The sequence below is a fragment of the Colossoma macropomum genome, unplaced genomic scaffold, assembly GCF_904425465.1.
Source record: "Colossoma macropomum unplaced genomic scaffold, Colossoma_macropomum, whole genome shotgun sequence".
Lineage (NCBI taxonomy): Eukaryota > Metazoa > Chordata > Actinopteri > Characiformes > Serrasalmidae > Colossoma > Colossoma macropomum.
The window spans coordinates 2495006-2520770 of record NW_023494798.1 but is presented as its reverse complement, the minus strand read 5'-3'; the positions used below and the strand labels follow the sequence as shown (position 1 = coordinate 2520770).

Sequence of the window (25765 nt, the reverse complement as noted above, 5' to 3'; positions counted from 1 at the left end):
CCACCAAGGGGTGCTTCACGGCCCACTTGTGGTCCTCGGCCCAGTAGTAAAGAAAATTTTATTTTTAAATCATAATTGACAACTAACTGATATATGACGGCTCTTTTGCAACTCAGCTATGTGCTTTCTTTAACAACATCCAGTGACCACCAAAATGATCCTCCCACCCCCACCACAACCTCTCCCCCATCCCAGACATTGCACAAGTGGTGCACCTTGATAAATAATGAACTGCCAAAAGCCATTCAGTGAATTGCTATAATGCGTATTATGCTATTTCAGCCTCATGGGGGCGCACGTTGCTTATGCTATTAATTTGGTAACACGTTTTCCACAATGCTCTGAGTTTATTCAGCCAACAGGGGGCGCCAATCATCAGCACTGGACAAAAACCATGAAGAGTTCTATAATGTATCAACTATGTTCGTGCATCATGTTTCAGAGATGGTAGTTGTTAATGATTAAAACTGATATATTTGTGTATGTAACTGTACTGATCAGTCAAAAATATGTGAAGGAATTGACTTCTAGAAAAAAAAAACATTTAACTCCATTAACACTGCTTTTCTGCACGTGTGGAGAAACACGACACTTCAGTATATTGTTTATACATAAACAAAAAAGACCATTGACACCAGTATATTGTTTACACGTGAGTAAAAACATGACTGACACATCGAGCTTCAACAACTTTGTGTAAACCAGAAACAACACCACTGACAACACATTATAGCGTGGGGAAAAAAACAACATTGACACTGTGGTATAGCACTCTCGGTGTTAGTCCACACATAAAAAACACGACGTCATCTCGACGCCAGTGCTACAACACTATTAAACCCTCTGAATGAACGTTTCAATAAGCCATTAAAGGACCAATGTCTTACATGTTTCATGTATTTTATTGTTTTTCCTAACATTTTATTGTCATCATTTTATCTTTAGGACTAAACAGTATGTTTTTATGTGCCTTAAAGACGATACTTGCAAATGATTGTCCTGTTTTGCCTCATTTAAACACTCCTTATGTCTTCAGTGTGAATAGGCGGGGCTAGACCACTACAGGCAGAATCGGTGGATATGTAAATACATTGGTTTTTGGGACATCACAGAAATAGTGAACAGTTTTTTTTAACTTAGTTCCCATGTATGGGCTGTATGGATTGGAGGGCGTCATTTGGAGCCTATATAGTACATCAAACTCTTTTATATTTTTATAAAAATAGTAAAATGTGAGTTTCCATGCTAACACCGCGGCAGAGCCTTTACACACTCAAAAAACACCGAACACCGCGGACACCACGTTGTAGCATTGTTTGCGCATGCGCACAAGAAACACTCCCTGACACCGCGGTATGGCATGTTGAGGGTTTGCGCATGCGCGTTGGGAGCCTGAGCCGAACGGAGACCATTTCCTCTTCTGCGGGCCTGGGCGGCAGAGCCAGTCAGTGCCTTTTCGGGCTCTCCAACCTCTGGATGTTAACTGGACCGAGCCTTCGTATACGAAGCCGGGTTCGCAAACACTATTAGCGGCTTTTCCCGAAGACATATTCCACGGTGAGTGGCATTAGCCGAGTTTACGTGTCTGTTTTTCCCGTAACGTTAACCTAACGTTACTCGCTGTATGTTTTCACCAGTCAGCCAGTCAGTCAGCCAGTCAGCCAGCCTGCCAGCCTGCTGTAGCTCCAGCATCCGAAATACTGACCTAAAAAGCAGGATTTGTCCATAATTTCGTCACTGTGTGTGCTTATTCCCCTCACCTTACACTTTTGCCACAAATAAAATGCAATATTTTATTCATGAACGAAGACTTTCCTCAGAAAGCAGCACCGTCTTCTGATTTATTAGCTTGCTAGGTTAGCTAACCGCTTCCCCCGCTTTCCGTTAGGGATATTTGACAGTTACTAAAATAACGCTTTCACTTATTTTAGCGTTCGAAGAGATAAAAATAGGTGTGAACATCTTTATGTATCGAAAAAAAACGATGCATTCTTGATTTTAACCGCAGACGGGACGCAGAAACGGAGCTAGCGACCCTGTTTTTTTAATGGTAAATGAAAAATGTGTGCAGATTTGCAGTGTTTCCTATGAGGCTGAAGTCAGCTTCCTATTTCTCCAGCTTTTTGTTCGGATTTTCTCGTTCCGCCTTAAATAGTGCAGCCGTTACATTCTGTGCACAGTTTAAGGTGGAACGGGAAAATTCGAGTATAAAAGCTGACCAGCTTCGTGTGTTTCCTCAGGTTTGGGTTTGACCTGAGCAGCACAACTGAAAAGGGTGTTCAATCATAGAACTTGCCTTGCTGGTGAGGGTGGTGCTGTGGGTGGGTGTGCAGGCTTGGACAGACCAAGGCGAGGCGTGGCTGGATTCTGGATTCTGGATTCGCAGCAGCTCTGTCTCTCATCTTGGTCACCTCACCATTATTCACGAGCTCTGAACACTTGTTTGCATGCATCATGACGTTAGATACAGGCCTGCTGTCCAATGCATTGGTCAAAACGTCCTTCAAAATGTGTTGAAACGAGCTCAGATGATCCAGTTTCAGTCATTGCATTGTGCTAAACCATCTCGTGTCAGTGCCTTTTGGATGCATGAGGTCAGTTTTGCTCGTGATCGTGCACAGTGCATCAAGGCTGACCTTCCTCCAGATCAAAATCCTGTTTTGTTTCAGTCATGACATACGGCTTGATTGCATTTCCTTAATCTCCTGCCCACTCAGACAGCCGAAAAAAATGGTCAGGGTCCATCAGGTGGTGTTTTACATGAGAGGCATTGGGGAAATGAAGCGAGAGGCCTGTAGGGTTGGCTGTGTGTGGAAAGAGTTGGATTCGGATTTTTTTGGCATGCCGGAATCCCCGGAGGAATCCGAGGAGCCAGACAGCAACATGTGAAGGGTCCGTATGTCGTGTCTGAGCTGGAGTGTCCTTATGCCAAGCCCCCAGGCCCCACCTGGTGCATGTAGACTAAGCCTAGAGATGGCTTAGGTCAGTTGTCCCTGTTTTACTCTTGTACTGTAATGGATTTGTGAGCATCATGATGGAATATGTAGAGTTTACATCAGGTGAAGGTGTGTGGATGTTGTTGTTTTAATCTTAAGGCTGTACTGTAAACATTAGAGCACACCTATCATGAACTTTTATGTAATTCAAGTTTCAGTTTCTTTGTGGCTTCATTGGCCGACGCCTTTTTGTTTTGGCTAACGTTTCAACGGTGCTGATTTACTCTCAGGCCGAAGCTCACACTTTGCGATTGCATGTTAGGAGTTAGGTTAAGTATCATTCGACATCTTTTTACACCAATATCAGTTCCTAAAAGATACTTATTTTTAAATTATGAAGCGGAAGTGGGTGTGTGTTAAAGCAGAAATAAATGCGAGATGCTGGAAGTGTGTATATATTTAGTCACCACAAGAGATTACACACTGATCAAGAAGTGCTGATGTCAATACTAGACATATTTAGACAGCCAGTCAGCAGTCTAGGTTTTAGAACAAGCATGCTTATTGGCTCAACGATGAGGCCGACTTGTTAAAAGGCTCAAATCATAGACAGCTGAATACTGCTGGATTGTTTACATGAAAGTTTGTTTATGTAAACATTCCAGTTTATATGTATGGGAACTAAGCTGCAAAACAACACTTTTTGAACTAGTTGTTTTTGTGATGTCACAAAAACTAACACACGTAACGGCCGCCTGTTCAGCCTATGGCAGTTAAGCTCCAACTATTCACGCTGATGCTGTAAGAAGGATTTCAGCCTGGATTGGCGTTTGAATGAGGCGCAGTACCGGACAGCCAGTCAGAACAGAGGTCATTTACATATCAGTTTTAAAGGCACGGTAACAGATGCCACCTGTTTAATTATACAGGATAAAGAAAGGCTAGAAAATGGTTATGTAAATATGAATTATTACTATTGGTACATAAACCCCACACGCGCTAAACGACAATCTCAAGGAACACAAAAAATGCCAGAATTGGGCCCCTATAAGTACTGAGCTGACACAGAACCTTTGGATACTCAGTAGTTCTGAAGTAATTTGGCCTGTACAATAGGAGTGAATGTCTGCTGATTCTGATTGTGCACCCCTAGAAAATGTACCTTCTGTTTCACCCTTGTTTATTGTGTCCATAACAGACGAAGTGCATTTTGGGCCCTGGAGGTTTTCATCCAGTTGTCTGAATGTTGAATCTAGAGACTAGTTTAAGAAGGACTTGCTAGAAGAATGGGTCTGTATGCACACCAGTGCTGAAGACTGTGCTGTTATGGAGATATATTAGGAATGTTTTCTGAACAAGTTTGTGAGTTTGATGCCAACCGATGGCGTCCCGCTGCCCAGGCACTTAACTTCCGTTTGCTCCGGGTTGCCGTAGTGTGGATGAACCCATTCCGGTTGCAGTGAAGAACGTTTAGAGCTGAGCAAATATCTCATTGTGGTTTTCTGACCATGTTGTGACTGATTTAAATCGTGTTTATCGTCTGTAAACATGGCGTGTTTTTGACCCATCCCAAATAACCAGAATGTCCACTTTTTTGCTTGAGACTGCCAGTTAGCTGTATTTGTGTTGTGATGTACACGGCACAGGGTTGCTTTTGTTTGGTCTAACTCATCTACATGCAGTTCAGAAGCTCCATGTTATTAAAGTTTCCCTCTTAAAACTCAGGACAGCATTGTTGATAATATGGTAGTTAAAATGACACTTGTTTGTTTGAAAATTTCACTCTTTCTTTCGAATTGCGATTTCAATCCAAAAACAATCTTTCAGCGCTGATCATGATGTGAAGGTGGTGATTTAACTGCATTGATTTTGGAATGTCGGCCAGTTTTTATTAGATTCAATAAATTATGCACTATTTTTTGTCTGAAATAAACTCTATACGCTATTTTTAAGCATAAAAGTCCAAAAAGATGTATTATGTATATTCTACTGTTGTGCTTCTTTGTAAATAGTCTCACCACGTTTGTGTATTCACTGTATTTTTTTTTAAATAATTCAGAATTGTACCAAAATGAAGTCAAATCAGGGTGAAAACTGACATTTCATGATGCTTTGAGCCTTTGTGAAGCCAGTTCTGTTATATTCTGACGCGTTTCTTTTTCTTCTGTTCACTTCTGTTCCAGGCTGTGTGTGTTAAGCGTTTAGATAATGATCAGCCATGATGTCACCTTCTCTTGCAACATTCTTTTAATTGCTTCCTGCAGTTATAAAATATGCCACAGTGACGAAAGGTCATCTAAGAAACTCTTCACCTGGTCATGCAAATGCGATCCACTTATAGCTCCAGACTCCTCCACACCCCACAGAAGCCTGAGCTTGCTGTCAGTATCCAGGCTGTGGAGGCTGCCTGAGTGACGTGTGGACAAGGCGGCAAAGTCCTGGCTGGAGGCCCCGTGAGGGAGCTCAAGTCTGAGCCCTGTGGTCATTTGCAAAGCTTCACATGGGCTTTTCACTTCTTAACTGAAGCTCATGTAGGCTTTCCTTTTGGGCTGTCACTGTTGGATATGTTAGTAGTCAAGTAACATATAAATTATTGTATTTAATTGAGATCAGAGTTAATAAATAAATAAAAATGACTTAACAATAACAGATGACATGCCTTTCAAAGATTAGAACAACTTTACTAAAGACTGCAAAAAAAAAATATATATATGTATATATATATATATATGTGTGTGTGTATATATATATATATATATATACATATGTGTGTGTGTGCACAGACCTATACACATACTAAAATATATATATGCATACAATTTGGTGTCCATAAGGCTCTGTTTTTTACGCAGTTGCCCACTAATCTTTGCAGAACATAACTTGCAGTGGTCAGATTTAATCAAGTAATCGTGACAGCCCTGACTTCTTTATAGCAAAGCTAAAGCTGGGCAATAATGATAAAATATAATAATACAGTGTTTTCTGAATGTATGACCATGTCAGATGATATTTAAAGAGGAAGTTCACCATTTTTTCTAAAATTCTGAATAATTCCATGTAAACAAAGCCATCCAGAGTGGTTTGATGTGACATGGTTCATTGTAGAGAAACGTACCAACTGATTTCTTTACAGTGGTGGTGATGGGAACCGGGTGTCTCAATGTAATGTAAATAAAGCTGTTTTATTTTCCATTCAAAACGATCCGTGAAGCTACACTTCTCTGTTTTATTTATAATGCTGATGATGGTAAAACAGTGGTAAAATTTGAAAAAGTAATATTTTTTTGGAATAAAAAATGATATAAAATATATGTTTTTGGCCAAAACCTTCGTAAAACTATTGTGAAACTATGTCTTCAGCGTTAGACAACACACTGATAATCATTTCATGTTATGACTTCAAGTGAAGTAGGTCTGAAAGGCATTAAATAAAATGAAAATGAAAGACATCTGGTTCCTATCATCACTGCTATGAACAATTCTGATTCAGTTTCTGTAGAACGGAGCATTTCACGTAAAACCACTCTGAATGACTTTGTTGACATCTTCACCATTTAATTGCGGTATGGTATTTATGGTATTTCTCCTTAGGGTGGCATTAATAAGGGGAATGAGCCCATGTTACCTAAGTACTGCTATGCTGTACTGAAAGAACGTCAAACCTACCTTTGATTAGGCCATTTGGTTTAGTTTGTACTGCTTTGCTTAAAATGACACCAAAGGGAACGCAGTATTACACAATACTGTAAACGTTAAGCAGACAGAAAGCAGAAAGGAAACTGATGTTATTATGATGTAATTCAGTCTGAAGCGCCCAGTTAAAGGGCGGCCAGGAGTCCAAGAGAGCGTAATTGTCCTCACACTGTCTTGGTGGGTAGGCTGGACCTCACTGCCCCCCCCCCTCCATTATCAGTGCAGTGCTGGCCAATTCAGATGTCTGTTAGCTGACATAACAGAATTGGCCGTTTGTGTTGAGCATGTTGATCTGTCCAATGACGTTGCTTTAGCCGAAGTTTAAAAAGATGTGGGGTTTCGTGTATCTTGTAGTAATTTAGGGGTGCTTTTTTGTTTTTTTGTTGTGAAAAACCAGTACAGACAATATAATAGTCAGCACTGTGGAAAGCCTGTCACGTTTGCTCCATATAGCTTGTTATTTGAGGGGTGAAACAAATGCGTAAGTTCCATACACTGAAACTAGACTTGGCTTTTTTTAGTAGACGTAAGTGGACTGTATGGCTAAAACTGCGCTTACCACATCATCCAATACTCTCCGTGGTCAGCTTCACCCACTCCTTTTTCTTTTTATTGGAGTGCTGAAAAAAGACTTTCAGATGTATTTAAATCACATGCTTTGTGTCTCTGCATGACATTTAATCCTATATGTGGTCACGCAGGTGCAAGTATTGATTCGGAAAGGGTGACTGCTGGTATCTTTTTGCCAGATATCACTTCTCCTCCTCAAATGTCAGGCAGTAGATTCTGAAGCACCAAACGACCTTCACTAGAGGAAAGGCTCGTACTCTGCTCTTTTCACATCACTGAGGTCCAGCTGTATCTGCAAGGGGCTGGTGTGGCTGCAGGTTTCCATGTGCTTCTGCTTGTTTGGAATGAAAACCTACAGACACGCTGTGCCTTTGCGGATAAGATCGGACACTAAATATGTGTAGCTTGCAGTCGTATGCAAAATTTTGGGTGGCTGGGTCATTTACATGTTTCGTTGTTTTGCTGTTTAACAGATATGGTAACACATCAACAGAGAACACAGGTCTTCACATGTTAATGCACGGTTGCTGTTTATTTTGTGGAAAAAAAAATTAAAACCTAAAATGTGACATCATAACAAAGGTAGTGCAGATCGAATCATATATTTTCCAGCCAATAAATAGAAATTGTGTGCTAAAATTTTCAGAAAAATGCAGTATTTAAGTAGGTTTGTGTGATCTAACGACACTGCCACGATATCCAGTGACAGTGAGAACGTTTACATGCACTCAGTGATCCGGTCATAATCGATATTCTGCTGCTGTCTGATTGTTGAAATGGTAATGTTCCAATTTCTTAGATCAGAGTAAGGTCTAGAAATCTGATTAAGAAATCCGACAGAGAGGGCTGGATTTAGCTCAGTAATCAGATTTCTCAGTGCGTGTGATCTCTTACTCTGATTTCTTTCGGATTTCTCAGTCTGAGCATGTGCGAAACAGACTGCTGTACCGGAAATACGCAGGCTGTGTTGCCGCGCGACGCAGCAAAACACTTCTGAAGCAATGCTGAAACCAACTACATGCCTGATGTCTTTAACTTCTAGAAGATGTATGTTCCTATTTTCAGGTAAAGTGGCACAGCGCTTAAAAAAGCTGCACCTGTAGTTTGAGATTTACACAATGTTTACGTCACATTGTCTTCTGTGAGTTTATTGGCTGGTTGCAAAGCAGAATTCTGAGTACTGTCTGACTCACGTAGACCCGGAGTTTCCCCATAATCTGATTACTTAAATGCATGTAAACATGTTGATCGGATTACTGACAAAATCTGATTTTCTGTAGTTATCAGATTATTAAGAGAATATAAACGCACTTAGTGACTTGAATATTATTTCACTAATTGCACACGTTTGTCATGTAACTCTGGTGAAGAGGGTCAACCACTCAGTCCGAATGATGTGACAGGTAAAAACTGTAACAAACAAGTGGTCACAAAAGATGGCAACACTTTGAATCTTCTGAGTCACCCACGGCTGACTTTACACTGTGAAACTTTCACAGAGCTTTAGCTGCTTGATGTGGGGGAAAATGAGTCACGACACAGAGCATCTTACACTAACTTCAGGTATTAATTTGCAGCCATACACGTCTGTTACTGCACAATATCAGCAGCGACTCTAAATTAGTCAGCGTACCTCAAGAACAGCTATTTCCCAAAGTCTTATGTACCTGCAGCGTTACAAGCTTCCTCAGAGGAGTGGAAACTGGAGGAAAGTCGCCTCTCCTGCAAAACAGTGAATAGCGGCTCGGTGGCACGATGAGGTGGCCATCCAAAAAACTGAACTGGACCTGGCCGAGTGGTTTTGGACACAACTTATATCTAGGAATGACAAACTGAGCTAATAAAAAATTGTGTGTGTGGTGTGTGTTTATTTATATATGTATATGTATATATACGTATATATGTGTGTGTGTGTGTGTGTGTGTATATATATATTTATATACATAGATGTGTGTGTGTGTGTGTGTGTATGTATGTATATATATATATATATATGTATATATATGTATGTAAATATATACACACACACACACGTGTGTGTATATATGTATGTATGTGTGTGTGTATGTATATAAATATGTGTGTGTGTATATGTATATATATTATTTATGTATATATATGCACAGTTATATAGTTAAGAAATAAAAAGCTATGATATTTACAGTTTTACACGTTTCCATGTGTGCAGTTTGTGAGTCGGAGGTAGATAAACGAGATGCAGGGTACACAGGAGATAGAATACTGATATGTACATATCGAGATTATGCAAGATATGAATAAATGTGCAAGACGATCATCTATATGTGCAAGCATAGATTTGCTAGACTGAAGTTACAGTTTACTGTAAGACGTTTACTTACAGCTGGCAGCACAAGAGACAACTTCACACAACCCAAATCAAGCTTCAGTGCAGCTGCATTATTATTATTATTATTATTATTATTATTATAATTATTGCAGTTTACAGATAACTAAATAAAGCTTGTTCAAGATGCCAGTTATTCATAACTGGTTGCTCGGCACAAACATTGCTGTCACATGATGCCCCTGTTTTTTTAACCTAGTGACTCTCAGCAGCGTCAGGTTTATTTTTTGTGCGTCAGTTTTATTTTTTTATTTTTATTTATTTATTTATTTTTTTGTAATAAATCTGTTCTAGACCAGGGGTTCTCAACCTTTTCCACCCCACAGCCCACCTGTTTATAACTATAAAGCAAAGCGGCCTACAGGAAAAAAATAAAATTGTTTTTTTTTGTTTGTATAGGTTTCTTTTTTTCTTAATTGCTCACACTGAAAACCTGTGAATTACGGCCTGAAAAAGATCAGATCGTCGATTACAGTTCAGTCACAGAAACCAAAATTTACAGTTGCGTTAAAAACATAACATTAAAAAAAATATACATGTATGCAGTGATGTCAAAAAAGATGGAAAAGGGAGAAAAAAGGTAGATGTAGATGTAGACTGTGATTTTGAGCTGCAGTCCATCACATTTTCACTGAAACACTCTTGTGGCTCCTACAGGAGTCACTGTTTGGTCTGGAGTCTCTAGTTTTGAGGGTTTTAGTGCCTCATTTGAAATAAACCTCACTCCACTCAATGGGCTCAGTGGGCTTCTGGATTAGTGTTGTCACAGTCAACAATGATAATAAACCTTACTTGATCTCTTCTTTGTCATCGGTTTATCAGTTTGAGTTTAACTACTCAGGTCGCTGACGCTCGGCCAGAAATGAAACGCAGATCTTCGCTATTATTTTAAGGCTTTTTATCAGCTGTGCAGGAACGATACGAGAGCAGTGAGAGTCTGTAAAAGGTCAGACGCTAAAACGGGCAGATTATGCTGCCAGTATACAGCACAAAGAAGAATGAAGCCACTCTGTTGCTGATACTATGTGCTCATACTATGCGCCCCATTCAGCAGTGAATTGAACAGGGCTTGTTTGGAAGCGGACCGAGACCCGCGGGTTTTTGGCAGACCGGTTCATCTGTTTGATGCAGCCCCGAAAACAGGTGGAGTGTCCACAAACGTCAAAATGGAGCGAACTATTGCGATGTTTACATTTTCACGTCTCTTTAAATTTTCACGTCTCTTCACAGCCCACTGGTGGTCCGCGGCTTAAGGTTAAGGAACCCTGTTCTAGATTAATTCATTCGTGATTTGAGCGTCTCGCTTGTGTTTGTTAATCAAAAATCTTTTTTTTTCTTTATTTATCCCTTTGCATACCACTGTATGTAAGTTGCTCAGAGTAGTGAGCAGAGTCTGAAACAAGGATTTAGGACAAAATCCCCTGAAATTTAAAACGTAAAGGCAGCCATACACCCTCTGTCTTTCTTTCTTTTTTTTCTTTCTTTCGTTTTAAACATCTTTCATTGTAGGTCATGTACAGAGAAGGCATTGGCTTGTTATGTCAAAGTGAGACAAATGATGCGGTATGCAAATGAGCCTTTTTAATTTATTACTTTTTAGTCCTGGGATGAATTAGAAATCTTCCATTGGGGCTTCGTTGTGTTGAATCAAGCCATTATGACACTCTAATTAATGCTAGGAAATGTTGTTTTTATTTGATTGGTTGTTTTTTGTATTTTTACCCAAATTACACCCACTAGGTCTCCCCAAACACACCATGCTACTAAGCTGGCTTCTTTTTTTCTTAATTGCTCACACTGACAAACCTGTGAATTGGCCTGAAAAAAGATCAGATCGTCGATTACAGTTCAGTCACAGAAACCAAAATTTACAGTTGGGGTTTAAAACATTGTTTCTAGCTTTATATAAAAGATGCATAAGGAATCCTTTATTGTTGGATGAGCTGTTGTGAGCTCATTTAGACCTCAGTTCTGATTGGTAAACACAAATTATTGACTGGGTGTATCAGTGCAGTGATAATTAATGATCCTTTTGAGTGCAGCTGTGTAAGCAAGGTCAGAAGTCTTCAGTTGTTTTTGTGGAACTTTATTTACGCAGCTTGTTTAAAACATGAAAAATCCCATCCACCTCCTGTGTTGATGCCTAGGTGCTCGATCAGCTTGACTATATCATTGCTCGTACAGTTTGGATGAAGAGTCTGTGGAGCCAGGGCTTTATTGTAAGTGCTGTCTGTCTTAAATGAATGGGCTTAGATTCTGGGTCGGCTCTAGATGTCTGTTTATATCTGTCATCCTCTGCTTTCGCATGATGGGAAACTTTTCTTCAGAGGGAGACCTCCCACGCACCAAAACCTGAGGTTCACCACGTGACCTCTAACCGTGTTTAAGATTACTGTGCATCTCTCGTCCCACAGTTTACCCTGTGGGCTGGTGGATGCTGCTAAAGCAGCCTAGCGTTTATAACCAGGCAGAGGTTCAGCAGTATGACTGAATGCAGTTTGCCACTTGTTACTGCAGTATAAGCAGTTCAGATACTATGGAAGGCTGCGGTATGCAAATGAGCCCTTTTAATTGCTATACTTTAATTAATTATAACTTTTTAGTGTATGGCACAAGCCCTGGGATAAATTAGAAATCTTCCATTGGGGCTTCGTTGTGTTGAATCAAGCCATTATGACGCTCTATTTAATGCTAGGAGATGTTGTTTTTATTTGATTGGTTGTTTTTTGTATTTTTACCCAAATTACACCCACTAGGTGTCCCCAAACACACCATGCTACCAGGCTGGGATGGTGGAGGCAAGCTTAGGTCAATAATACGTTCGTTTTGCCTTGTTTACAACACTACATAAATAAATGTTGCATTTCTCTATAATGCTAATCCAGTCTGGATGTTTTCCCTGTGTCTGCATTGTAGTTTATGTTTATGTATTAGCATCAGTATCACCAGATGTGTACATAAAAAATATCAGATATGGCCACTGGCCTACCGTTCCCGTATTGGTGCATCACTAATGTACACATTTTAACTTAATGACAATAATTAAATGATGTTTGTCCACTGTTGTAAATGTATATCGCTAGTGTCGAGAGACGTAATTTGAAAATGCCTGTTGCCCTTTACGTTGTATGTAAATGTCATGATAAACGGACCAAAAGAAACAGCACAAAATGACTTGGAAAAAATTCTGGTTCTGTTGACTTACATTGAAAGTGAAGCAGGTTTTTTTCTTCCCTGTAAAGTTGTCAAGTTGGAGATACGAGGTTTTCTTCCGACAACAGCGACATGATAATATTCATTACATTTACACCAACATTTTGCAGGGGTTTTTTTTGCCCAGCACTTTTAGCCCATGGTTATTAAACTGCTCTATAAGTACAGTAGCAACTTGGGACTTTTTAGCACTGAAGGCTTTACACAAAGCTCTTAGGCTGTTAGCATGAATCCGCTAATGTCCGCTCTAGCTGCATATGATGATTGTATTGAGACAACAGTGTTCTGTCCTCAGTGAGTATGACAGTGGCTGAAAGCCATAACCCCTTCTTCCTGCTCTTTCTATGTGTGCAGCTGCTCTGTATGTGTGTGTCTGTGCGTGCAAACCCACGATGGCCAGTGTGCCGGTCCGTATGTGTGTATCCAGCAGAATGGGGGTATTGTGAGTGGACGTTGGGGGCAAGAAATCCAACGGCTGCCTCCATCTGGTCAGCGCCTGGCCGACCATACTGCCACTTGAGTGTTTTGTTCACCAATCGCCCAAGAACATACATACATACACGGTGTGTTATAGCAGAATCACAGTGCTTAAGATGAACTGTATCATGATGAATTTTAATCTAAGCTGGATTGACTCTCTGATGTTTGCACAGTACTGTATGGGAAATGTACGTGACCCGTGTCTTGATTTTGAGAAGTATGTGAGTGTTGCCCTTTTAGGGCACTTTAATAGCATTTTAGTGTTCCCACTCCAAGCTCTGTGGTCAGGCAGACTTTATTTCTGTTCTTCCTGTGCTGCTCCTCCAAAAGCTGAGAGAATAGGACCCTTATTACAATACAGGCCTGTGTGAGTGTAAATGGGAAGTGGAAGTCAGTGATACACACTGCACCTGTACAAGAAACCAAAACAGAGGAAGAACAAAAAAAATCAGCATGATTTACATTTGGTGAATCACGTTAATGTCCTTATGCACTGAAACTCCTGTGAAAGTTTGTTCAATGCAATATAACAATACTAGTACTAATAATAACCAGAATGTTGGTTCGTCGTTGCTTCATTTGCATATTACAGCCTTATCCCAACGTTATGATAACACATCAAATAATACATTGTGCGGCCCTCCGGGCAGATAGTGCCGTCTGTCTTACATCGACCTTATTTGGGTGAGGTATTTTAAGGTTAGTGGTGCAGTATGTTCAGGACAGGGTGTGGCATTCAAATTTTGGTCCCCTTTTCAAAACGTCTCATTTGAATTAATAAGTTCTAGATAACTCTCCAGCGGCATCAAGTGAAGGGCGCTTCCTTGTCTGAGGTCACAGTGGTCATCAGAGCACTCAGACTACCATCCAGGAGTAGACAGATGTAAATATTCGGACTGGGTACTTGGGCCAGTCCAGTGGATTTTGTGGTCATAGCTGAGGATTTGTGACCAGAATAATAGAAACAATTAGAGTATTGACATTTTTATTCACAGTTAACAAGCTGACAGTGCTAAAAATCAGTCAAATGTAGGTTTTTGCTATGAATCCCCAAAATGTTGGCCAAAATGTTGTGCTTATTACCTGAACTGTTCCTAAAGATCACAACCAACGCATTGATGGCAGTAGGTGGCAACGTCTTGCCGTTTTCTGCACTAGTTATGCAATAAGACCTTTTTTTTCATATTTTTAAGTACTTGCCGATACCATACTGAGTAGCTTGCTTAGACTTAAGTACTTGTAAGTATAAATGAGTGCACTGTAACTTAACAGTTAAATCGTTCAGGTTTTGCTATCTAGATGTATACTACCTAGCTGTGATACGTTAATTACCTTGGATCAAATAGTGTTGCAGTGGAGAAGAGCAGGTTTTGTTCCACATAAGAAAAGCACTTTTGTACCACTGTAAGTAAAGTATGTTTCATAGTTTTGATCCCGACTCCTAATCTGCTCCTTGATTGACGTGCTACAGGAAATGCAGCCTCTACAGACAGCTCCAGCTACAGATAACTAAGCAAACAACTTTTATAACGCTGCACTGAAACTAAAATTAGATGTACATGATGTCCATGAGTAGGACTATACTACAGGCTATTTTACAAAGACAGTTTAAAAAATGTTTATATTAAAGGTTATACGTCGCAGTTCTATTCAGTTGGCATATACAGTCTTTGGCACCACATATGTTGACTTTTTTGCCTCCGTTTTGTTAGCCTACGTGCATGTTTCTGCCTGTATAGTGGAAGTGGTTGTGATTGTGTCTGAGTGTGTTTAAAAACTCAGTGCCTCAGTGTATGCTAATGTTTAAAGTGACCACGACTTGGTGTCCGACTGGCCCGGCATCAGGAGCACTTTACTATGCGAGGGGAGCCTCGTCACTGCCAGCTTGAGTTGTTTGTTCATTAGCATGGCTGCGTACACCACATCAGGTCGTATCGGATGTAGGTATCAGTGTGTTTTCACGAGTGTGAGTAAATAAATGCGTTATTAGGCCAATTCCTGATACCAGTATTGGTACCAATGCATCCTTATACTGCAGAGTAAGTTTAATATGTTTGTGGCATGCGCCCGAACACCCAGCGGCGACGAACCTCGGCCAGGGCGGCAGGAAGAGAGCCGCGAGTGTGGAGGGGGCGGAGCGAAAAGCCCGAGCTCTTCAGAGTGGCGCGAGTGACGGCGGGAGGAGGAAGACGACGACGGTGCCGGTAACGAGAGGCACCAGGGGAAGGAGCGAGTCCCGAGCTCCGCCGCCTGGGCCCCGCCCCCTGTTACGCAGCGAGGCCGCGCCACTACACCTCACCTTCGACCCGGGCGGCTGAGCCGCCGGCTGGGGGCGGTGACGAGGAGGCAGAGCAGCGAGCTCTCGTTCCCTCTCGGCTCAGGTCCTCTCGTTACCGGCACCGTCGTCGTCTTCCTCCTCTCGCCGTCACTCGCGCCACTCTGAAGAGCTCGGGCTTTTCGCTCCGCCCCCTCCACACTCGCGGCTCTCTTCCTGCCGCCCTGGCCGAGGTTCATCGCCGCTGGGTGTTCGGTGGGCGCATGCCACAATGTTATTTATTGTGTTTTGTAATATTCTGTAGTGCAGTATTATATCTGTCAGCTTCTTTGCTTTGACAGTATTCACCATTGTATAATGTTTTCATGTTTTCATTCGTGAGTGTATCCAAATCCTTGTACAACCGTTGAGAATGTCTGTGGTGCCCAGCCAATCCAGACTGCTAGTCTAGCCGCTGAGCTGTAAGCTAATTAATGCAACACAGCATTAGTGCAACTCTTACCCCAATCATCAAACAAAGTTGTAAAAAAAACAGTTGTTTTATGATTCTGTCTTTATTACGTATCTAACGTAACGTATCTAGAGAGCTAGCTTGCCCTTCATTCAAGCCATTCTCTCCATGGTAATGGTGATTTGAAGACACTTGCTTTAGTTATATAGCAGCAATCATAAATTCAGCTTCCTAGCAGTGATCGTGCTGTTTTTTTTTTTTTCCTGCATTCACCAGCTAATGAAAAGAGGAAACAATTAAAAACAGCCCGCCCCTCAAAAATCTGCCCAATCAAAATTTCCTCCTGCCTTCAAGATGTGTCATCAGAAGGGACTTTTCCAGGAAATCTCACTCTAAAGACTAATGTGACCACTGTAGGAGGCAGCTAAGCATGTTAAAACCAGATGTAGCGATGGTCACCTTTCTTCATTCTTTCATTTTGGCCAGAGTGTCCTTTAAATCTTAAATATTAGCAAAACTCACTGAATTGGTCTGTATGTTTATCTGACTTTCTATGCACAGTTATTTTTGTATTCAAATACAGGCGCCTGGAATAGATGCCTGTACAGAGCATTTTTCTCCAGGCCTTGTTGCAAATGCATCCACTCTTGTAGTGTCCTACTATTAGAGAAAGATCAGTCAGCATGTTTGCTTTGAGCCATTTTCACCCGAGACCACCGTCCTTTGAATGGGATTTGTCTTGTTCCTGTTGTGTTGAATTAAGGCTGTTCGGGTTCGTGTTATTCCTCCAACATCAAACAGCCTCAGAAGAGAAGCGGATCAAACGGCATGAATCAATAAAATGGAAATTAGAACGCAAACCAAATAGGCTCTCCTGCTCCGCATGGCGGCTGCTGCACCGAAACCCTCAAAAGCAATTAAAAGCCGTTAAAGAATGTACACACGCTCTTGTTACCGCAGAAACCATTTACATTAGTATGGCACAAATGACTCTTGTGTTTTCTAAAGCACATCAAAAGCTGCTGATAGACACTTTGCAGTAAACAGTCAGATGGGACGTCATGGTTTCCACCTCTTTCAACCCAAGCACTGCTTACAGGACCTGGAAAAACATGTAAGGTCTCATCTCTCTTGTATCATATCCCTGATTAAAATTTACCTTCTCTGTGAATCGGCAGTGATTCGTTGGCAAATTTTGTCATGATAAGGCATACTTTAAATTGTCTTACAGTATGAAACAGATTAGATGGACACACCCATTTATATGCGTTTTCTGTTGTAATGCTTTTTTAGATATTTTAAACGTGTTTTTGGTACTATTATTTAGCTAAGTCTGTTTTTATCATTGGCCTTTAAAGATTTTTCAATTACAACCCCATTTCCAAATTGGGATGCTGTGCAAAATGTTAATAAAAACAAAATGCAATGATATGCAAATCATTTAAACCCAATATTTCATTGAAAATAGTACATTTTACATTTTTTTTAGTTCATTGAAAAGAGCATCTCGGCGAGTCTTTCAGAAGTAAAGCTTTGGGGAGGGGGGTCAACACTCTGTGAAAGACTGCACAAGCAAATAGTGCAACAATTCAAGAATAACATTTCTCAGGAATAACGGCCCTCAGACAGCACTGCGTTAAAAACAGACATGATTCTGTAGTGGAAATCATTGTATGGGCTCAGGAACACTGAAAACTAACAATCTGTGAAAACAGTTCATCGCTGCATGCACAAATCATAGGTAAAACTCTAAAACGCAAAGAAGTAAGCAAATATTAACAGGATCCAGAAACTCTGCCACCTTCTTTGGGCCCGAGCTCATTTAAAATGGACAGAGGTGAAGTGGAAAAGTGTCCTGTGGTCCGACGAATCAACATTTGAATTTTTTTTTTTGGAAATCCTGGACACTGTGTCCTCTAGGGCTAAAGACCACTCAGCTTGTTATCAGTGCACAGTTCAAAAGCCGGTATTCATGATGGTATAGGGGGGCATTAGTGCACATGGTATGGGTGACGTGCACATCTGTGAAGGCACCATTAATGCTGAGTGATATGCATGTTTTGGCAACTTATGCTGCCATCCAGACGACGTCTTTTTCAGTGAAGGCCTTGATTATTTCAGCAAGACAATGTCAAACCACATTCTGCATGTATTACAGCAGCATTGCTCCGTAGTAAAAGAGTCCAGGTGCTAAACTGACCTGCCTGCAGTCCAGACCTGTCACCACTAAAAACGTGGTACTGTCACATTCCCTCAAAACGTGACAGTACCACATCAAGCTCATATAATAATCTCGTCTTCTGTTTACAAACACAAGCGTAGTATGGATTGAACGTTTAGAATACGCATTTTCGACTCTGTGTCTTTGCTTGCTGTTTTATTGGGCTATGAGTGAGAAGTAATGGAGAAAACTGTGCCATTTTTTTGGCATTGCTTTAGCACCAGTAATAATTCAGGCTTCTAAGGGTTAATGGTAATATTAGTGCTCGTTAGTGGAACTTCTAATTAGATAGCTACCAGTAAGGCTCGTCTGTGAGCATGATGAAGAATTTGTGTGCTGTCGGGGTTCTGCTCTGGCTGAATTAAGCAGAAAATCCTTGCATCTCTGTAAGACTCAGCAGGCCTCCGGGGGCTTTGAACAGCTCTTTTTACAACATTAACCTTGGAGCTAGCATAAAGCAGCTGCACTGAGAGTCTTCGTTTGGCCGGACGTGTGTGGGCATCGCGCTGTGCTTTTCTGTTGATTGTGCTTTCTTCTGGTATTTAATGGAATAGTTTTGCTTTTCAGTTAATGTATAGACCTTGTGCATATTATATAATGGATTTAGTAAAAAAAAAAAAGGGGGGGGGGTTGTGGGAAGTGTTCTGGTAGGCCTGCTTTTTTGTAACCTGAGGTATAAAAGCATGACAGTATCTGGAGGTGAAATTTTGCTGCTTGAATGTTCTCGCCGTGTCCTCAAGTTGAGGTTTTCTGCAAGTAGGCCCACGAAGAAGAGGCTGTACAGCGTATTGTTTGTTAATCATTATTGTGGTCAGTGTTCTGTCCATTTGTGAGTGGATTAGTGGCAGTTTCCTCCCTTTCAGTGATGCACACTACAGCCATTTGAGTGCTCATAGCTCCCCCTCGCGGAAAGCTTTAGGTGCTGTAGACGTACGTGATTTAACATACATCTGGCCTTAAGGACGGGAGCTTTCGCAACTTGGAGTCGAGATCAGACCGAAGCTGAATAGTGCAGCAAAAAAGTCAGCTTGTTTGAATGGGAAAGAAAAATAAACTAAATACACAAATTGCTCCTTTGTCAACATAATGTCATTTACATAAGACTCTCAAAATAATACTTGAAATTTGAATATTCATTGATTTCAGTGAAAAACTGGACATTGGAATGTAGAAAATTTGCATTTGAATATTTAGAGCCTCTGTATTTAGTAACATCACACTTTTTTTTCTACGAAATACACAAAAGAACATGATTCCTGATTACAAATAAACAATCTTTTTAGCTTTATAAAGGTGTTTAATTAAATAGATGGGAATATTTTTAAACATCTGACACACACACACCTTCTAAACCGCTTATCCTTCTGGGTCGTAGGGGGAGCTGGAGCCAATCCCGGCTGTCATTTGGTGGAAAGCTGGAAACACTCTGGACAGGTTGCCAGTCCATCACAGGACAGACAGACAGACATGTACATTCACTCACACCTAGGGGCAATTTAGCATGTCCAGTTAGTAGGTAGGTAGTCATTTGAGCTGCTAGTTTAGCTGCTTGACTAAGCGCTGCTTCTTCTTGTCTTAGCTCCTTTTTCTTAAGACATGATGATGCCATTCACATGAATGTAGATTTCTTTTATTAGCAGCGTTTAAAGGGTGGGTGGAAACAGTTAGCATGTGTAACATTGTCTGAAATGGATGTAGAACATTGATTTCTGTGGACTTTCCTAGCCGTCTACAAATTACGCTTTTAGTGACTGTAAAAAGATATGTATTCTAAAAATAAAGGAATGTAAATGGACTGTAAAATGGCCATTTTTAACAGGTAATCATTATCTGAAATGAGGCTGAATGATTTCGGGAAAATATAAGATTTCAGTTTTTCTGTTTAATACCGCGACTGATTTAAATTGCGATTATTTTCTATAAATTAAAGTTCAGACCCGTTTTCCTTTTGCCAAGAACACCAGAATATCCAATTCTTCTGACTTGAAGCTTGACCCCTGAATGCACTATGCCAGACAGCCAGTGATATGTGGTTGTAATGTCACAACACATGGATATTTGGTTGCCGCTGAGTGGTCTCGCTTATCTACAGGCAGTTCACAGGATCCGTGTGGTTGAGGTTAAATTTCCCCAGTTAAACCTTTGACAGCGTTTTTGATAATAATAATGTCTTCTTTTAAAAATTGCATCTCTTGTGACTTGAAAATCGCTCTCTATTAAATTGTCATGTTTATATAAAAATGATTCAGCCCTGTCTGTACCTCAGGTTTTTAAAGTAACCCACCCATCCCCGAGTGAGATGAGCGAATGCAAAATTCATATCACAGAAGACAAATTAGCCTTGTATGTGCTGAGAGCATCCCAAATTGTATAGCCACGTTTGGGAATAAACATGGTTTGATGCTCTCCTTCAATTTAAACTTTTAGCTCAAGCGGAGGGTCTGCTCTTTCTTTCACTGTTTCACCTCCTCTCATTCTCTCTTCCGTGTTCCTTTTTTCCTTCCTTCCTTTTTTTGTTTTAATCTCTTGATTTCTGTTCTGAACCGCAGATGAACTGCAAAGCTGCAAATCGCTCTTGCACCAGCTCTGCAGAGATACACACTTCTGTACAAAGAACAAATCAAGAATGCTCTCTCTCTTTGTCTCTCGCGCTCTTTCGCTCCGAATAGCGGCTGCGTCTCGGATGAGTTCATGCTGATGACATTAATTCATCAGGGTTGTGTTGCCTGAGGCTCTTTCTAACAGAGTTAGCTTGACAACTTCGAAATAGGCTTGATGTGGCTGATGCAGCTGAGCCGGCACAGACAAGAAACCGCATTTAAGGTGCTGAAAGGGCTGGGCAGTGTCAGCAGGAATTAATTACAGTAATTTTGTCATAAAAATATTTTTATGGCAGTATATGGAATGATACGACGGATAGAAAAAAGCGTCATGCTGTTCATTTAGGAGGTCATGTTGGAGCAAATGCAGCCATGTTTTGACAGCTCACTGTACTGAATGAAAGTCAGTGAATTGAAATGAAATTTCAGTGGTTTTTAGTAATTTGGTGAATGGGTTAGGTAAGATTTTTAGAGCAGATTTAGGTGTAAATCACTGGTTCCACTGACTGACATTAAAAGTAAAGTATGGTTTTTACTTCGTCTATGAAGTTATTATAAGATATTATAAATATAATATCTGTCTGCTGTCGGAACAAAACCTCATATCTCCAAAACGGCAACTTAACAGGAGAAGCAAAAAACATACTTCACTTTTAATGTAAGTCAATGGAACCAGAATTTTTTCTAAATAATTTTGGCCCATTTGGGCTATTTCCAATGACAAAAATGGAGATACAAGCAGCTCTCGCTCGCTCTCTCTCTCTCTCTCCCTCCGTATATATATATATATATATATATATATATATATATATACCAGTGTGTGTGGGTGGGTGCATACACACACACATATATATATATATACACACAGATGTATATATGTATGTGTGTGTGTGTGTGTGTGTGTGTGTATATATAGTTATATTTATATTTATATATAAACTTTATCATTCTATGTTGTCTAAGAGACACGAAAAACACTTAGTAATTCAGGACAGGCCTCATTGCGATGCTTCATTCTGTAGGTAGTGACAGCTGTATCCATTCTGGAATATTATAAACAAATGTAATTGATGTGATTTTATAAGCAGGACTTTTAAAAACAGCTGAAGAGCTAAATTACTAAAGAAAACAAAGATTGGGCTTTTTACATAAAGGTATAAAAGGACTGAATTGAGCAAGCCTAACTGTTCAGCCACACAATCAGTGTAGATTATAGTGTAGCTTAGCCTACGCTAGTCAGTGCTGATTGTTATGGTTTGCAGTCACATCTACGTTTAATATTTAAATTTTTTTTGCACTGAAGCGACGACGGCCACGTTACACGTGTTGAAAATGGTTTTATATTCATTAGATCTGCCTAACGATTTAATCTACCCGGTTCATATAAAATTAATCAGCAGTATTGTTTCAGATTAGCTGCACTAAGCCTTTCTTTTATGTTTCGCTCTTTTGTGCCGGATGCTTCGCAGCCTCTCAGCAGCGGCCCTATAAATGACTAATGTTTCAAGCAGAGGATGCGTGTCTCTCTTTCTCATCCTTTCTCTTATCCCTCTCTCTCTGTCTCTCTCATTTTCTCTCTCGTTGATCACTTTTCCCTATTTATGTATTTTCATATTTTTTTATTAATTTATTTATTTGGTGATTTCCATTAATTTGTGATAATGGCCGCCTCTTCAGTTCACCCTTCATGTGTTTTCTAACTCATCTTGCGTCTGTGTGGATGACAGAGATTGAAACTAAAGCCAGAGATGAAGGGAAACATGACTGAGAGAATCTGTTTATTAGAGTAATAGCTAAGGATGAGTGATGTGGCACAATTGTATATGCGCATACATTTGCATGGTTTGAGATAAATATCACAACATAGAAAAATAGGAAAATAAAATACAAGTACTACAAATGAAAATCCACACCAAAGCAATGAACCCACTTTTTTTTATTATTATTCTTTTGATCATATTCTGAACATATGCACTTCATCCGATTAGACTAGTAGACTTTGCTCTCTTGGACTTAATTGTTATTCAGAGTGTTTTTGATGTAAAATGGTTCAATGTAGAGAAACCAACTGATTTATTCACAGTGGTGGTGATGGGAACCAGGAGCCGCGATGTCTACAGTGCAAGTACAGCCATTTTATTTACTATCCAAAACCACCAGTGAACCTACACCTGTCTTCTAAGTTTTTATATGTTATGTTGATAATAAAAAGTGGTAGATCTGGGGTAAAAAGATCTTGGAGGAGTATTTTATTGTACAAAGCCTTGCATGTACCTCTTCACCATGAATGTATCTTACAGCAAGGCTGAAATCTTCTCTCAGAACCGTGTCTCAGTCGTGAGGCGGTGCATTCATAACCTCTTCGTGTAATGCCTTTCTGTGAGGAAGCTTTTAAAAGCAGTAAACTCTTCAGACGTCCGGTTCCTATCACCGCCACTATGAACAGTTCCGACCAAATTTTTTTTTACTTCATTTTCACATCAAACCACTCAGAATGACCTTGTTTTCACATGCACTATTTAATCAATGCAGAAGTTATGAAAGATTGGAATTTCCCCCTGAGTTTTTCAGTCCACTCAGCACGAACTAAATCTTTAGTGTGAGGTTGAATGAGTGAATCGTTTTGTGCTAGAGTCTGTACCCGATCTTTGAACCCTCTTGGGTCAGAAACTGAGATTTGAGCCATTAAAATCGGACGCTAGGAAACACATGATCAGTACCAGCTCGGCTGAATTTAGTTTAGAATGCAGCACAACTCTGTAATGGAAGAATGTAGTAGCTTTTTTAATTATTCATGGAGTTACAGTGCCGGTGAAAGTACGCCTCCGGGATGGCAGCTCTATAATTCATGCCTGCTGTCGCAGCAGTGCTGGCGAGCAGCTAACGTTAGCATACAAGCATTTAAAACTAATTATGTATGTGTGTGCATAGACGCTCTGTATGTCCAAAAGTTTGTAGACACCTGTGCATCCACCATTTATTCTGAAATCAAGGGTATTAATAGGGCATTTGTCCTCTTTTGCTGCAGTAACAGCCTCTACTCTGCTGGGAGGGCTTAACACTAGATGCTGGAACCTTTGCTGAGAATTTGATTGCTTTCAGCCACAAGAGCATTAGTGAGGTCATCCCTCCATGAATCACTCCAGCTCATCCCAAAGATGGATCTTTATCACTCCTCTCCACAGCCTAGTACTGGAGGACTTTACACCTCTGTAACTGACACCTGGCATTGGGCAAGGTGACCTAAGGCTTATGTGTGGCTGTGGGCGTCCAATTCTATTATCAGTGCTTTTCTGTGGAGGTTATAGAAGCTGTGTGTGAAAGCATTTGTTTCGTAGTGGTGGTGCCTTAAATTAGCTAAATTAGGGCTGGGCAATATGAACGTATTTATCGTTATCGCAATATATTTTTTCTCAATATGTGACAATATACTGTTCTGAGCATATTGTCTAAACCAGTACTTCTGGGACACTGACCAACTGTGTGTTTCATTACGAAGAGAACAGTTAGACCTGTTTAACTGGAATTAGTGTGGGTCAGTATGTATGAATAAAAATCATTTTAATCATTTTTGAGATTTTTTTTAAATGTGGCAAAAACTGCTTCCCTTTTGTAGGTTTCAACTTATCAGGTATCAGAAAAAACTGACGTACGCTACATGTAAACATTTCTTGAAGTATTGTATTTTTGCCACTTATTCACCTCTGAGCTGAATTCACTAATTAGAAGAGCTGTCTAAATACGTTTGAACATGCATCTCTTTTTATATAGCGTAAGTTAATGATTTGGGGAATTTTCTGACCGATGCTGTCACTGCGATGTAAGTTGTGATAGTGTTCCATAAATAAATGGTCCAGGAAGGCCAGCCTAACCACTTTCTCTGACTTGAGGTTTGAACGCTGAACATGGTGCACCAGACTGCCGGTTCGTTGTGGTTGTGTTATCATTCGCGCAGCACGGGGGTGTTTGGTTGCTTCTGATTAATCATCTCATCTATAAGCGATTCATAATTTCCATGCTAAGTTAAATTTCCCCACTTAAAACTTAGTGTTGTTGATAATTTAAGCCTTAATGAAAATTGCACTCTTTCAAATTTCAGTATAGAAACATATATAAATGTCGTATTTCTGTGTGGCTGCTCTGATGATCTCTTACAGTGTGTTTATCACAGTGCATCAGTTCATTTTTACACTGCATACAGAGAAACTTTTAGCAAGTTTAACAACAGATAATATAACACTACCGCAGTCTCATGCAGTTGGAGGCAAACAGGAAAATGAGTGCATGAGTCACCTCAGAGCAACCTGTTCTGTCAGACTGTGTTGATACTGGACACTGTTCTGTCTCTGTTTTGGAATAAAGTCTATTAGAAGAGTACTTTAGTCTTTTTCTCTATCTCTATCTCGGGGGTGCACAGCTTGGGTCCTGGAGGGCCAGAATCCAGCACAGTTTGGTGGTTCCCCTGCTGGAACACACACTAAACCTGGCAGTTAACGGGCGAGTGCGATCAGGTGTGCTCGAGCAGGTAAATTACCAAACTGTGCTGGACACCGGCGCTCCAGGACCGGAGTTGTGCACCCCTGCTCTATCTACTATGTCATGCAGGATGTGTTTGATTACCAAAGACAGTGATTAGAACCACTCAAGGTCAGGGGGTTCTCAAAAAGAACAGCACCGTAATTAGGACTAAATCCCAGTCAGGGTGTAGCCTCAGCCAACCACCATGTTTTGGCCAAAAAGACACCATTTTGCTTCAAAACAGTGATTTTATTTTTAAACCCATAGTAAGTAGAGATGCACGATGGTATTAAAATGTATATCAGCGTTACGAATGTTTTAAGCCGATATTTAACATATGTATTGTTCTCAAGGAGAGCAGATGATTTAGGTTATGCTCTGTTGCTTAAACTCTAGCCTACTACTGCCAAAGCGACTTAACCACCACACCGGACAAAGTTTGC

General features: G+C 40.4%; 1 protein-coding gene across 1 annotated transcript in view; it reads left to right on the top strand.

The window, feature by feature from the left end:
- The first annotated feature begins 1404 nt into the window (after positions 1-1404).
- LOC118817894 (tyrosine-protein kinase CSK) overlaps positions 1405-25765 on the top strand; it is a 70048-nt gene continuing 45687 nt past the window's right edge. Inside the window, exon 1 of the mRNA XM_036584894.1 lies at positions 1405-1557. The gene's annotated coding sequence lies outside the window, so the exon portion shown is untranslated. The remainder of the gene's footprint in view (positions 1558-25765) is intronic.